This window comes from Macaca nemestrina, chromosome 6, assembly GCF_043159975.1.
Source record: "Macaca nemestrina isolate mMacNem1 chromosome 6, mMacNem.hap1, whole genome shotgun sequence".
Classification (NCBI taxonomy): Eukaryota; Metazoa; Chordata; class Mammalia; order Primates; family Cercopithecidae; genus Macaca; species Macaca nemestrina.
In genome coordinates this window covers 53269136-53284687 of record NC_092130.1, presented here as the reverse complement: position 1 = coordinate 53284687, position 15552 = coordinate 53269136, and the positions used below count along the sequence as shown (strand labels likewise).

The 15552-nt window shown below is 39.2% G+C and overlaps 1 protein-coding gene and 1 pseudogene across 1 annotated transcript in view; one reads left to right on the top strand and one right to left on the bottom strand.

Moving 5' to 3' along the window:
* LOC105472457 (multiple EGF like domains 10) overlaps nucleotides 1-15552 on the top strand; it is a 394760-nt gene that overhangs the window by 56647 nt on the left and 322561 nt on the right. The gene's annotated exons all lie outside the window — the stretch shown is intronic.
* On the bottom strand, nucleotides 6603-7929 carry LOC105463171 (small ribosomal subunit protein uS5m pseudogene; annotated as a pseudogene).

Genomic DNA, 15552 nt, shown 5'->3' with positions numbered 1-15552 from the left:
CCACTATAAGATTCTCACAGCTGGGGGTATATGTGTGTGCCTGCAGGGTCACAGGGTAGAGATAAGGGAAGTTGATGTGAGAATAGTGCTTGGTGCATTCCAGAGAGAGGAATGAGCACTGCTTTTGGAGCAGAGTCCTGGGTAGGTGGTAGAAACTCCTAAGAAAGGGAGTGGTTTGAGACCAAAGGGGTCCTATAACTTAGAAAGCAGAGTCCTGGGGAGGTTGAAAGACTGCAAAGAGAGAATGTCTGCACAGAGTCAAGACTTACAGAGTGTGGACAGCTTTGTAGGCTCCCATAAGTTCCCATGTCTTAATTGAGCAGAGAACCAGCAAAGTGATTATGATGCCTGCATGGAAGTAGGAGATGGGGTTAGCTGATGTGATTGGGGAATGTCTTAGCCATGCCTGCATGGGCTGCATGCGAAAACCAGATACCTCCCTTCCCAAAACTTGGCATGACATTGACTTTGAAAGGGTGAAAGTCTTTAACTAGGAAGAGAAGAGCTTCTTGCCATCTGGGAGGAATAGGCCTTCTGAATAGAAGAAGAGTTTTGCTAAAGAATAATGAAATTTTATTTTCAGCACCCCTGAATTCATTCATTGGGATTCATATGCACTATACCAATTTATTTTCCTCCCTAAAATATATCTTAAACAATTACTCTTGTCTTTGTTTGAACTGTTGAAGTTTCATAGGCAGGATTCAGATACAAATTTATACAATCTTCCTAAAACTCTGTGGCTTCCTGTGGTTCCAAACCAATTTTTCCGGTATCTGTGCAGACTTTAGAAAATTCAGTCTAAAAATCTGATCTGACACTTGGAAGAAATACAACCTTTAGCAAAACCCACCAGGGCCATCCTTCAAATGGCTTGGCCTTTCTGCTGGAAATATTTCTGGACAGGTTTTTGCGAGGCTTATATGTTGGGACTCAGCTGGAATTTACAAAATGCAAAACTGGAATTGATCAATGTGGTGTTAGCTACACTCTTATGTACTGAAAACAGAACCATCTTAGCAGAATGCAGAAAATGAGGAAGTAGAAGATGCCCTAAGCCAAAGCACACCAGCAGCCTATTTGGTGGAGGCAGGAGGGTGAGGCGGGAGTGAGTGATCAGAGGCCACGTACTATAAAATCACCTACAACTTTATGGTCAGGGGGCTTCTAGAAGGCTGACAGGGAGGGGAAGGCCACTTCCTCGAGAGTGCAGATTAAATGCTTCACAGGCCAGGTAACACAAGTTAAAGAGGTGATTGAGCCTCCATCAGCATTTAAACAGGTATTTGGAAAGAAAGATGAGCGTTTCTACCCCAGTTAAAGTCTTGCCTACTGACTAGAGTCATTTTTTGAAAATTGAAGTAAAACTAACGTAACATAAAATTAACCATTTAAAAATGTACAATTCAGTGGCATTTAGTACATTCATGATGTTGTGTAACCACCACCTATGTCAGGTTTCAAAGCATTTTCATCACCCCAAAAGAAAACCCTGTACCCATTAAGTGGTTATTCTTCCAGTCTCCTCTCATCCTGGTTCCTGACAGCCACCAATCTGCTTTCTGTCTCTATAGATTGACTTTTTTTCTGGGTAGTCATATAAATGTATTCATGCAATATGTGACCATTTGTCTGGCTTCTTTCATTTATATAATGTTTTCAAGTTTCACCCACGTCGTAGCATTTGAGTAGTTCTCATTTGATACACTACTTTGGAGGGACACAGAAAAAGTAAAACTTAACTATATATTTTAATCACAGCTTTAGGAAGAGGAGACCTAGGGTCCAGTTCATTTCCCCACACAGACCTCTTCTCCTAGATTCTTTATCCTCATTTGAAGTGGACATTGGTTGTTTTGCCTGTCCAGTTTCCAAGTCCCTGGTAATAGCTCATGATTTATGTGGGTCACAGCTCCTCTCTCACTCAGCTTTTGGAATTCAGGTGATGCTGACCTGACTTCCTCACTTCTTCAATGGGTAGGTACTGACTTTAGATCTGTCCAATAAGGGCTTCCATCTGTTCGGCCACATTCAAGAATGGAACATACACCAGTTGCAGAGGTTCCTCTTAGAACTACAGAAATGTGCTCCCTTCCTTTTGGATCTGAAGCTGAATGGTGTAAGCCTGCCAGGGGTCTCCATGTGGAGAGCCAAGCCAACAGCAAAGAAAACGGAGGGAAAAGAAGGCATGACAGCATTGAATCCTGGGACATTATTTAGTCATTTTGTCCAGACATATTTAATTAGCAATATGTTTAAAGAGTTACAAGCCTTTCCTTCTTTTCTTGTGACAGTTTGAGTTGAATTTCTATCATTTGCAACCTGTCACTGTAAGGTACAAACATGACCATACTCACCTAGGGCTGAGGCAATGTGAATAAGGAGGACATTGTCTCCTGGTGCCCAGGAAATGCCTTAGAGCTCTTCCCTGGAAGTGAGGACTCTGATACTCTATATTTTTCTGGTTTGTCTGGTTGTATTTATTTATTTATTTATTTTTGCCTAGTTGGATAACAATCTTTAATGAACAATAGAGCGTCAAAAAATACGTGAGGCAAAAACTGCAAGGAGAAATAGATGAATGCACTATTATAGGTTAGAGACACCAGTACCCCTCTCAGAAATGGATAGATCTAGCAGCAGGAACATCAGTAAGGACACAGTTGAAAGCAACACCACCATCAACCAACTGGTTATAATGGACACATTTAGACCATTTACACTTTAGGTGATTATGAATATGGCTGGGTTTAAATCTACTATCTTGTGTCTTGTTTTCTATTTATTTTACCTGTTCCTTGTTCTATTTTTCCTTTTTCTGCCTTCTTTTAGAATGCAATCTTAAAACTTAATAATAAAAAGTTTTAAGATTGCATTTTTATCCTCTTTGTTGGCTTAATAGCTGTAACTGTGTTACTTCAGTGATTCCTTTAGAGTGAATTTTTAGTGCACATCTAAACCAATCTACCTTCATATGATACTACATGACTTCAAATATGTAAGAACCACATGACTACATATTTCCATTTCTCCCCTCTCCACCTTTGGGCTATTATCATATATTTTACTTCTACATGTTGAAAACCACAATATGTTATTATTATTTTTGCTTTAAATAGTCAATTAGGTTTTAAATATATCTAAATAAAAGGATATATGAAATTCTTTATGCATATAATGATAACCTACTTAGTTATCATTTCTAGTGTTCATTTCTTTGCATAGAAGCAGGTTTTCATCTGTTACTATCTTTTTTCTGCTTGAAGAACGTCCTTTAACAACTCTTGTAAGGCACGTTTGCTGATTAATTCTTTCAGATTGTACGTCTGGAAAACTCTCCATTTTGCCTTCATTTTTGAAAGATATTTTCATTAGGCAAAGAATTCCAGGTTGGTAATGTCTCTCTTTCCATACTTTAAAGATGTGGTTCCCTGTCTCTTACCTTGCATTGTTTCCAGCAAGAAAGCTGCTATCCTCTTTGCCTTTGTTCCTCTGTACCTAATCTGTCTTCTCTTTCTCTCTCTTCCTCACTTCTAGAATTTCCTCTTTATTGCTAGTTGTAATTTGATTGATACAGTTCATTGTATCTCTTGGGTCTCAGTAGTTGTCATCAATTCAGCTAGTATTTCTTCAAATTTTTTTTATACCTCCTTTCTCCAGGGACTCCAGTTACTATATATTTGACTCCCGAAGTTGTCCCATAGTTCTCTAATGCCTAATTTCTCCTACCATCTCTTCTTCAATCTTTTTCCTGTTTATTTTTAAGTTGCTGTCTTCAAATTCTTTCATATAGTCTTCTGAGATGCCCAATCTGCTGTTAACCCCATCCAGTGTTTTTCATCAGATACTGTAGTTTTCATCTCTAGAGGTGCAGTTGGTGTTTTGTATCTTCCATGCCTCTACTTAGTATGTTTTTCTCTCTAGCTTTTTGAACATATGGAATACAGTCATAATACTTGCTTTAATGTCCTTGTCTACTGATTGTCATTGTGCCATTCCTGGGTCAGTTTTGATTAACTGATTTTTCCCTTCATTATGAGCTTTATTTTCATGCTTCTTTGCATACCTAGTGATTTATTAGATGCCAAGTGTTGTATATTTTACTTTATTGGGTATACTTTTTGTATTTCTGTATTCTTAAGCGTTCTGGAACACAATTAAATTACTTGGAAATAGTTGTGTTCCAATTTGGTCTTGTTTTTAAGCTTTGTGAGTTGGGACCAGGGTAGTTTTTATATAGAGTTAATTTTTCTATTAGTAGGGAATCTTAATTCTCTTCCAATGCCACCTAGATTACAAGGTTTTCCACTGTGACTATTGAAAACAGGCACTATTTTCAGCTCCAAACACTGTTCCCTCTAATTCTTGTGGGTGAGTTTCTTCACAGACAGGCACTGTTAGTGTGGAACTGAATATTTGATGAAAACTCTCTGCAGATCTTAGTTCTCCTGCTGTGCAGCTCTCTCCTCAAAGGCATTCTCCCTTGTGAACTCTAGCCACCTCGACTGCCCAACTGCACCTCAACTCCAGGAGATCACCAGGTCCTGATGGGGTAACACTTCCTGGAGCCACAGACTTTCTCCAGATAGTAAGTACAGATAATTTTGCTTCTCCTCTCCAAAGGATCATTGTCCTTTGTTGCTTAAAGTTCATTGTCTTGATATTTGTTAGATATTTAAGGAAAGAAGGTAAACTAACAAGACAGGTAACTTTCAGGAAATAACTATCTTACCCTAGCAAAATACCACAGGGGGTTTAAAAAAAAAAAAAAAAAAAAAAAAGGAGTCCCACTCTCACCAGATAATGTCACAGGCTGAGAACTTTCTTCATCATCCAGCCTAACATGGCCTTCTCCCTATCCCATGGTGTCATTAGGGTGCTCTGCCTACTTCCAGCAGAAAGGCATCAGTGGAGGTCTCGGGTAGAGCCACATTAGGGATCCTGGATCTTCATCCTCACTAGGCAATAATGAGGCAGTGCCCCACACCAGCACTGTCAAAGGAAGCATGCTGAGAGATTTAAATAACTCCCAGAGTTTCATAACATAACAGTGAAGATGTCCAGGATACAACCAAAGTCACTCATCATAACAAGAACCAGGCAATTGTAAACTTGAATGAGAAAAAACATCAAGGGATGTCAACACTAAGATGATACAGATACTGAAACTTTATAACAAGAATTTTTTTTTTTTTTTTTTTTTGGAGACAAGGTCTTACTCTGCCGCCCAGGCTGGAGTGGTGTGAACAAGGCTTACTGTAGCCTCAACCTCCTGTGATCAAATGATCCTCCCACTTCAGCCACCTATGTAGCTGGGACTACAGGTGCACACCACCATACCTGGCTAACTTTTAAATTTATTTTTATTTTTTGTAGAGATGAGGTCTCACTTTGTTGCCCAGGCTGGTCTCAAACTTCTGGGCTGAAGCAATCCTCCTGCCTCAGTCATGCAAAATGCTGGGATTACAGGCATGAGCCACCACACCCAACTGATGACAAGGATTTTAAAGCAGCCACCATAAAAATGCTTCAGTGAGTAATTGTGAACACTCTTGAAGCCATTAAAAAAAAAGTCTCAGCAAATAGGAAACCTCAGCAAAGAAACAGGAGACATAAAAAAGAAATCAAATGGAAATTTTAACTGAAATATACGATGATAGCCAAAGTTAAAGTACTGCATGGATGGTTCAAGAGCAGAATGGAAACAAAAGAGAAAATAACCGGTTATCCTGAAGATAAAACAACAGAAATTACCTAAACTGAGCAACAGAGAGAAAACAGACTGAAAAAAAAATAAACAGAGCCTCAGAGACTCACGGTATGATAATAAAAGATTTAACATTTGTCATCAGTGTCCCAGAAAGAGGACGTGGGTTGGGCAGAAAAAGTATGCAAAGAAATTTAAAAAGCATATATATTCCACAGAATGAGTAAAAACTTTTGTAAAGCACGTATCTGATAGGGGGCTTATACCTAGAAACTATAAGGAACTCAATAATGACCAAAAAAAACCCACAAACTTTTTAAATGGGCAAAAGCTCTGAATAGACATTTCTACAAAAAACATATATAAATAGCCAATAAGCATATGAAAAGATGTTCAACATCATCATCCATCAGGGAAATACAAGTCAAAATTACAATGGTGTAAAATTAGTCACCATTTAACATTCCCAATAGTAGCCTACAAGCTTCTGTTTCCACTGTGGAAAACAGTTTGGCAGTTGCTCAAGGTAGTCAAGTTACTTAACTGCTCTGTAAAATGAAGTTAATCACATTCACTTTGGACAAATGAGTTAATATATATTAGCTATAATAATTACAGCAATTATTATTGTGCATATTATTACTGATTGGGTCAGACTATTAGCCCTGTCTCCCTAATTCATTTGCTTTTGCTATTTTGGATGAATATTTAAAGTAGTCTTGAACTGACTACTTATGTAAAGGTCCTATCACATTGGCATATACCATGTGCTCAGTAAACGAAAGCTATAATTATTCATTTCTAAACAGTTTAAAGATTAAACTTTCCTAAAAACAAAACAAAAAAACCAAGGCAACACCCCAAGCTGTGAGGGGCTGAGTCTTTCCTAGGTGCGGGGCAGCACAGGCACTGGCTGCACAAGGCCAGGGAGGTTACGTGGCGGCTCTCTTTAAACCAGGCCGCACAGAGCGCTTCTCTCCCTGCGCAGTCTTCATGTCTTCCCAGTCCAGTTTGATGTCTGGAACCTTATCATTTGTCTCCGGATCCTTACTCAAGGCCCCCTGGGAGAAGGCAACCAGGATGGGCAGAGGGCCACATTCCTGGATTTCCACAACATGGAGGCCCTTCTTAACAGCCAGCTGTTGATGGGTTTTCTGTCTGGAGAGCCCACGGAAGAGGCCCCAGGTAAGGCTGAGCCTACTGACAGACCCAGAGACCTTGGCATACATGTCGTTGATGCCAGTGAGCCTGCAGATGGTAATGATGGCCCTGTGGCAGTAGAGGCCATAACCTTTGGGTTGTTTCTTCATCTTGATACGTGTCCTTTTACATCTTAATGAAATATCATGGAATATTGTAGGGTCTTCATATTGTTCTATATAATGCAGATAGTGAACTGCTCTGTTCTTTGCTTTCCTAAAAGTGTCCACCCGTTCAATGGTTTTCGCAACAGCAAAACCTGCAGCTCCTTTTCTGTTCCCCACAGCCACCAGGACATGGACCGATTTCTTTCTTCCCTCTTTCCGCTGTCATATTGAAAACATTTCTTACCTCAAGTATCCTGGTATCAAAATCCTCATATGTTTCTCCACTGGGACCAGGGTCAGGCAGGCCAAGACTGATGCCTCTCCATGAGTTTCCACTCCATCCTGGCTCCCGTTTAACCTTCATCTTCCTCTTTAGGCCCCACTCTTCTCTCTGCTGGATCATGTCCTCCTCCACCTTCTCCCGCTCTTCCTTGCGTCTTTGGGCAATGGTTTGCACTGCTCCATTTTTCATAAGAGGGACATTCAGATCAGGCCACAGAAAACAGTAACGCCCTTCACCAATGATCAGACCCCAGTTCAGATCCTTTCCTTTCTTCTTTTTAGTTCTTTTGCCTCTTCCTTTTCTTGCTCCAGTACCAGTCCCTGCCAAAGTACCTTTCCACAGCTCAACTGCCGTCAATTTAGTGAAGAAACTGTACGCTGTATACTGGGCGCATCAGGTGACTGGGGGAAGAAATAACAGCATTGTGTCTGCAGCACATGGCTTAAGCTGGCCTAAGGAGGGGTGTCTCTGGTTCCCATTGATGACAAAGGGCCGTTGCTGAGAGAGGTCTTCCATGCCAAAATGGAAGCTGTTGGTAAGGTGTTTAGGGAAAGCTACCTCCCCAGTAAATGACCCGCTGTCCCACTGCACAGCACAGGGAGGCAGCCCACAGTGCGCACCGCCGTCACCATGCTGGAGCCCGAGCAGCGCTTCCGTTGTGCTTTAAACCTATTATTCTGTTAGAGTAGTTGTGGCAAAGTAAAATAACATTTGGACTTTTGATATTTACCTACTTATTTATATCTTTAATCTTAAATATTTTTAGTATAAATGTATACGAAAGGAGAAACAACTCTAAACTTCTTTCTCTTTGGTTTTGTGACCTTAGATCCTTGATAGGAATACTCTTTTTAGTTCAATAGATTGAAGGATAGAATTTCATTCGTTAGCATAGAAAACAATGTGGGTCATTTTACTAATAAAAAACCTTGAGGAATAATATTTTATGTCCTCAAGGTCTTTCTGGCTCACATTGTCATAAGAGTTACAAAAACAAAAAAACTTTAAAAAATTACAGTTTTTCGGGATCTGTCTTTTTAGGTTCTAATGTTTCACACTAATTCAGATGGAGACTTTTCCTATTCCCTAAAGACATTCTCCTCTCTAACAACAAGACTCAAAGTTTTAAGATGAACTCTCAACTACAATTTAGTGAAAAGTAACCAGAAAAGAAGTTTCTGACATTTTGGACTGGATGAAAGAAAAATCCCCCCATTTTCTCTTTTGCTTTAAATGAAAAGAATATAAATTATAGAAAAGTAGTCTCAAGGATATAGTATTTTAGCTAAGGATTTCTTTTATTAACATAGGGATTCACTTTGCCTTTGAATCTTTTGCAAACAGCATTGGAAGTGAAATAGCTTTATAAAAAGTTACCTTAGCCTACAGAGGTTAATGAACTTATTCTGTAAAAAATTTAGATTTTGTATATTTTAAAAACCCTAAATAATCTGGTCAGATGTTGTGATGGGTTGAACTGTGCCCTCCCAAAAGATATGTTGAAGACCTAACCCATAACACCTCAGAATGTGAACGTATTTGGCAATAAGGCTGTTGCAAATATAATTAGGATGAGGTCATACTGGAGTAGGGCAGGCCCTTAATCCAATATGACTGGTGTCTTTATGAGAAGACAGCCATATGAAGACACGGAGACACACATTGAGAATGCAATGTGATAATGAAGGCAGAGGATGGAATTATGCTGCTACAAGCCAAGAACATCAAAGATTGCCAGCTGTGAAGGACTTCCCTGCAGCTTTCAGAAGGAGCTTGGACCTGCTGACATCTTTATTTCAGACTTTTGATGTCGAGAACTGTGAGGTGATACCTTTCTGTTGTTCTAAGCCACCCAGTTTGTAGTATTTTGTTATCAAAGTCCTAGGAAACTAATACAGCTTCTAATAATAATCATCATTTTTTATAATCTTAGAAAAAGAAAATATACCATAAATGAGATCCTACTTATGTAAATATCAGGAGACCTCAGAAAGTCACTTGGCAATGCTGTGACCCATGATCTTTTAAAAAAAATCTGACAATTTTGTGTTATAATGTAGAAGACTATGGTTTGGATAGAGCTCCAAGTATCCTTAACACATGATGGGAAGAATGTGGTATCCTGCACAACTGCTGTATTTTTGCCCTGGACCCAGTTGCTTCTTGAGCCCAGAGGTCCTCAAACTCATGTATAGAAACCCCATCTCAGTGGGATCTCTGCATTTCCTATCTACCTTCCTTTTCTTCCTACTTTCCCTTGCCTCATTAAAACAACAACAACAGTAAAAATAACAACAACAAAACCCAACCAGGATGTAGATGGGTCACCAATGATATAACTGATTTGTTGTCTTATTTCATCTATTTTATCCACCCCCCCAGCTTTATTGAGATAAAATAAAAAATAAAATTTATCTACATATATTACAAGATGTGAATGTGATAACTTGAGATACATACACATTGTGAAATGATTACTATAATGGAGTTAATTAACACATCCATCACCCTAACAGTTATGACTGTGTGTGTGTATTTGTGGTAAGAATACTTGCAATCTCTTAGCAAATTTCCAGTAAACAACATAGTATTACTAACTGTAGTCACCAGACTGTATGTGAGATCCCCAGAACTTATTCAGCTTATAGCTGAAAGATTGTACCCTTTGACAAACATCTCCCTGGGCAACTACCATTCTACTCTCTGTTTCTATGAGTTTAACTAGTTTAGATTCCACATTGTATTAGGCTGATCTCACACTGCTATAAAGAAATACCTGAGACTAGGTAATTTATAAAGAAAAGTGGTTTAATTGGCTCATGGTTCTGCAGGCTGTACAGGAAGCATAGCAGCTTCTGCTTTCGGGGAGGCCTCAGGAAACTTTTACTCATGGCAGAAGGCAAAGCAGGTGCAGACACAGGACAGAGAGTGGGGAGGTGCTACACACTTTTAAACAACCAGATCTCACAAGAACTCACTATTAGAACAGCACCAAGGGGATGGTGCTAAGCTATTCTTGAAGGATCTACACCCAAGATCCAGTCACCTCCCACCAGGCTCCACCGCCAACATTGGGGATTACAGTTCAACATCAGATTTGGGCAGGGACAGAGATCCAAACCATATCAAACATATAAGTGAGTCTATGCTGTATATATCTTTCTGCGTCTGGTTTATTTTGCTTAGCATAATGTCCTCTAGGTTCATTTATGTTGTCACAAATGGCAGAATTTTCTTTTTCATGGCTGAATATTCTATTCTATTGCACCACATTTTCTTTTTCTTTTTCTTTTTTTTTTTTTTTTTGAGATGCAGTCTTGCTCTGTCACCCAGGCTGGAGGGCAGTGGTGCGATCTTGGCTCACTGCACACTCTGCCTCCTGGGTTCACGCCATTCTCCTGCCTCAGCCTCCCATGTAGTTGGGACTACAGGTGCCTGCCACCATGCCTGGCTAATTTTTTGTATTTTTAGTAGAGACAGGGTTTAATCGTGTTAGCCAGGATGGTCTCGATCTCCTGACCTCATGATCCACCTGCGTCAGCCTTGTGAAGTGCTGGGATTACAGGCATGAGCCACTGCACCCGGGCTGCACCACATCTTCTTTATTAACTTGTTGATAGACATTCAGATTGTTTCCATGTCTTGGCTATTGTGAATGATGCTGCAGCGAACATGGAAGTGCACATATCTCTTCAAGATCATGATTTCATTTCTTTTGGATACAATGACCAGAAGTTGGATTGCTGGATCTATATGGTAGTTTTATTTTTAATTTTTGGAGGAAACTCCATAAATTAGAGTTTTGGAGGAGACTCCATGCTGTTTTCCATAATGGTGGTACCAATTTATATTGCCACCAACGGTGTACAAGTGTTCCCTTTTATCTACATTCTTGCCAACACTTGTTATTTTCGTCTGTTTGATAATAGCCATTCTAACTGGAGTGAGATTATATCTCATTATGGTTTTGATCTGCATTTCCTGAGTGATTAGTGATGTTGAGGATTTTAAAAAATATACCTGTTGTTCATTTGTATATCTTCTTTTGAAAAGTATCTGTTTAGGTCCTTTGACCATTTTTAAACTGAGTATTTAAGTTTTTTTTGCTATCAAGCTGCATGAATTCCTTAAATATTTTGGATATTAACCCCATATCAGCTGTATGGTTTGCAAGTATTTTCTCCCAACAACAGATTGGTTTTTAATGTGATAAATCCATAGTTTTGCCCAACCTTTGAAATAATTAAAACATGCAGGAATCCAGACTGGCAGCCACTTGGAGAATGTGCCTCCAACTCTTTCTGGGCAGCACCTTAAGAATTGCTGTGATAATTACCTAGTCGTGGTTCTTAATTCTGGTTGCACATTAAAAATCACCTGGGAAGCTTTGAAAGCCTTCTCACTCTAGACCAATTAAATACAAAATTCTAGGGACAGGGCCTAGGCACCAGTGATTTTTTTTTTTTTTTTTTAAAGATCTTCAGGTGATTCTAACATACAGCCAGGGTTGAGAACCAGTGGCTTACTGTCATGTTGGGTTACTGTTGGAGCCCGAATGCCCTAATAACGAGAAGCAGAGGTGAGCACCCGCTCTGCTCCTCACAGCCTTCTGCTTTTTGTCGGATTGCAGTTATGTAAAGCCCAAGTGGAACTAAGACTAAGCCTGGTAATTGTCATGGCAATGCCCTAGATTTTCCTATCAAATCCAATCTTATTTAGGGTGGGAGACACAGGAGTGACTCTTGTGAAATTAAAGTACTTCTGCCCCTATTTAGAATATTCAGCATTAAATTTGACAGAGTTTTGCCATGAAATTTCGAATACCAAAACTTTTAAAAACAGCAGATCTCACCTGATTCGCAAAAGTTTATCATTAATTTTAAAGTGTGCTTGATCACACAGAATTATCTAGGCAATCAGCATCATGCGTAGCCTTTAATGCCTCTGTCTGCTGAGCATGGGTTCTGCATATTGATCACAAATTTGAAAATTTCTCTGCTTATGCCTCATCACTCCTGTCTTTGATTGAGTATAACATAAATGGAATTTGAAAATCGTGGAGCTGTGGGAGACCTGTGGAAATCATTTTGTCTAGTTCTTTGCCCTTACAATTGTATGTCTAATCTACTAACACAGTCAGGCTACCAAGGTCCCTTGTTAAATTCATGAATGCCCTAGCATGGACAACTGCAACATCCTTCTAACTGGTTTCGTCCTCCTATCCCCCCTTTCTCCGTGTTACAATCAGAGTAATCTTTCTAAATACAAATCTAATCAGGTCACTCTCTTCTTTGCTTAATATTCTTTGATGACTCCCCATTTACCTCAGGTCCAAATTTAAACTCCTTAGCCTCACCTACGATCTGTGAACTGATCTAACCTTGTCTGCCTCTGTGGCTTCATCTCCTAGAGCTCTCCTTTCTCACTCTAAATTGCAGTTATAACGGGATTCTAAACGTGCTCAATGTAGTTCTCCAAATGTGTCCTCTATGCCACCATACATTTGCACATGCTGTTCTTTCCCTCTAGGATGTTTTAGAATCTAGAAGATTGGGTGCACGGTACTTATGTCCTGAAAAAGAAGCCTTAGTATTTTGTTTTTTGAATAAGAGTTTCACAGTTACATAACAAGAACAAGGTCAAATGGATTGAGAATAGAACTCTCTGGGTTTGGTGGTGGTAGTGTTGGTATTTCAATGGCCATAATGGAAGAGAGAATGATTTCTTTATCTCTATCTATCAATCAATCATATCTATCTAATCTATCGTCTCTATGTATTATATCTGTCTGTCATGTATATCTAGCTACCAATCAACTAATAGTTGTATCTCACATATAGAGATTTAGATTAGTCACACTCCGCAGTTTATGGTATGTTATTACTGCTAGTCCACACAAAGCTGCTATTTAGTTTTTTTTTTAAACTCTATTAAAACTTCTATGGACATTCCTCACTCCTATTTTTCTCCTCCCACATAAGAAACTATTCCAATGTATTTAATGAGGATCTTTTTATTTGTATGTATTCTTTGGTGTCCATATATTTTAACATTTCTTTTAACAGTACTGTGTTCTATATCTCCTATATATTTCTTTTTTACTGTTTTTAATATCATACATGTTGCTATATGTACATCAGATCTGTGGCTTTTTAACTTCTGCAACAATCATACTTCAGCTATCCACCTTCACTTCCTCTATGCCAGGTAATGAACACTCAGATGGACCCCAACTCTCTGTCCCTACAAGCAACATTGAAATGTATATTTTCTCAGATGTCCCTTTTGAAATGTGAGAGACTATATTTGGGACAGGTACTAAGGAATGGGTCCTAGTTATGTGCACACCCAATCTGACCAAATGGTGCTATAGAGGTACCAAATTGTGATACAGAATGTGGGCCGATTTCCATGCCCTCCAGAAGTGCATGATATCCCCACCTCTCCACCAACACTTGGCATTTCCCTGCTTCCTAATATCTGCACATATTACAGGAGTAAAGTGATGCCTCATTTGTTTTGTTTTTGTTTTTTTAAGTAGACTTAATTTTTAGAGCAGTTTTAGATTCACAGTAAAATGGAGCAGAAGGTACAGAAAGTTCTCATAGCTTTCCCCCATGCTTCACCACTCTCTTCCATAATCAACATCTGGCACCAGAGTAGTACATTTATTACAACTGATGAACCTACATCTACACATCATTATTACCTAAAGACAGCAGTTTTCATTAGGGTTTTCTCTTGGTGTTGCATGTTGCATAAGTTTTGACAAATGTATGATGACCGGTATTCACCATTATAGTATCATACACAATAGTTTCACTGCTTTAAAAATTCTCTGTGGAGACAGGCACGGTGGCTTACACCTGTAATCCCAGCACTTTGGGAGGTTGAGGCTGGTGGGTCACCTGAGGTCAGGAGTTTGAGACCAACCTGACCAACATGGAGAAACCCTGTCTCTACTAAAAACACAAAATTAGCTGGGTGTGATGGCGCATGCCTGTAATCCCAGCTACTCGGGAGGCCGAGGCAGGAGAATCGCTTGAACCTGGGAGGTGGAGGTTGCAGTGAACTGATGCAGAGATTACGTCTTTGCACTCTAGCCTGGGCAACAAGAGCAGAACTCCATCTCAGAAAGAAAAAAAAAAATTCTCTGTGGTTGGCCAGTTCACCCCTTTCTTCCTCCTTGTCCTCTAGCAACCACTGATCTTTTTGCTGTTTTCATAGTTTTATTTTTTCCAAAATATTGTATGGTTGGAATCATAGAGTACATAGCCTTTTCACATTGGCTTCTTTCATTCAGTAATATGCGTTTGAGGTTCCTCCATTAACTTTCATGGCTTGATAGCTAATTTCTTTTTAGTGTTGAATTATATTCCTTTATTAGATGTTGTCTTCATCCACTTTGTGTTGGTAAAACAGAATAACTGAGAATCTATAAAGAAAAGAGGTTTATTTAGCTCACAGTTCTTCGGGCTGAGAAGTTCAAGGGCACTAACCTGGCCTCTGGTGAGGACTTCCATGTCACATCATAACATGGTGGAAAAGTTCAAAGAGGAAGGGGGCACATGCAAAGAGAGAGAATCAAGGGGCTTCCTAATTTTATAACAACCCACTCTTGAGGGAACTAATATATTCCTGGAGAAGTAGCCCAGTCTCACCAGAATGAGAACTCACTCCCTACTGTGGGAATGGCACTAAGTCACTGATGAGGAATTTTCCCCATGACCCAAACACCTCCCACTAGGCCCCACCTCCCAAAACCACCACATTGGGGATCAAATTTCAATGTGAATTTTGATGGGAACAAACAAATAATATCCAAACCATAACAGATCTATCACAGTTTATTTATCCATTTACCTACTGAAGGATGTCATGTTTGCTTCTAAGTTTTGGCAATTATGAACAATATTTGGCAATTATGAATAATTATACAGTATAAATATATGTGTATGGGTTTTTTTGTGGATATAAATTTTCAATTCATTTGGATAAATAACAAGGAACATGATTGCTGCATTGTATGATAAGAATATATTTAGTTTCTTAAGAAACAGCCAAATTGTCATCCAAAGTGGCTGTACTATTTTGCGTTCTCAATGGCAGTTCCTGTTCTTCCATCTTCACCAGCATTTGATATTGTCAGTCTTCTGAATTTTGGCCATTTTTATGGGAGCATAGTAGTATCTCAATATTGTTTGAATTTGTGTTTCCTTAATGAAGTATGATGTGAAATATATTTTCCTATGATC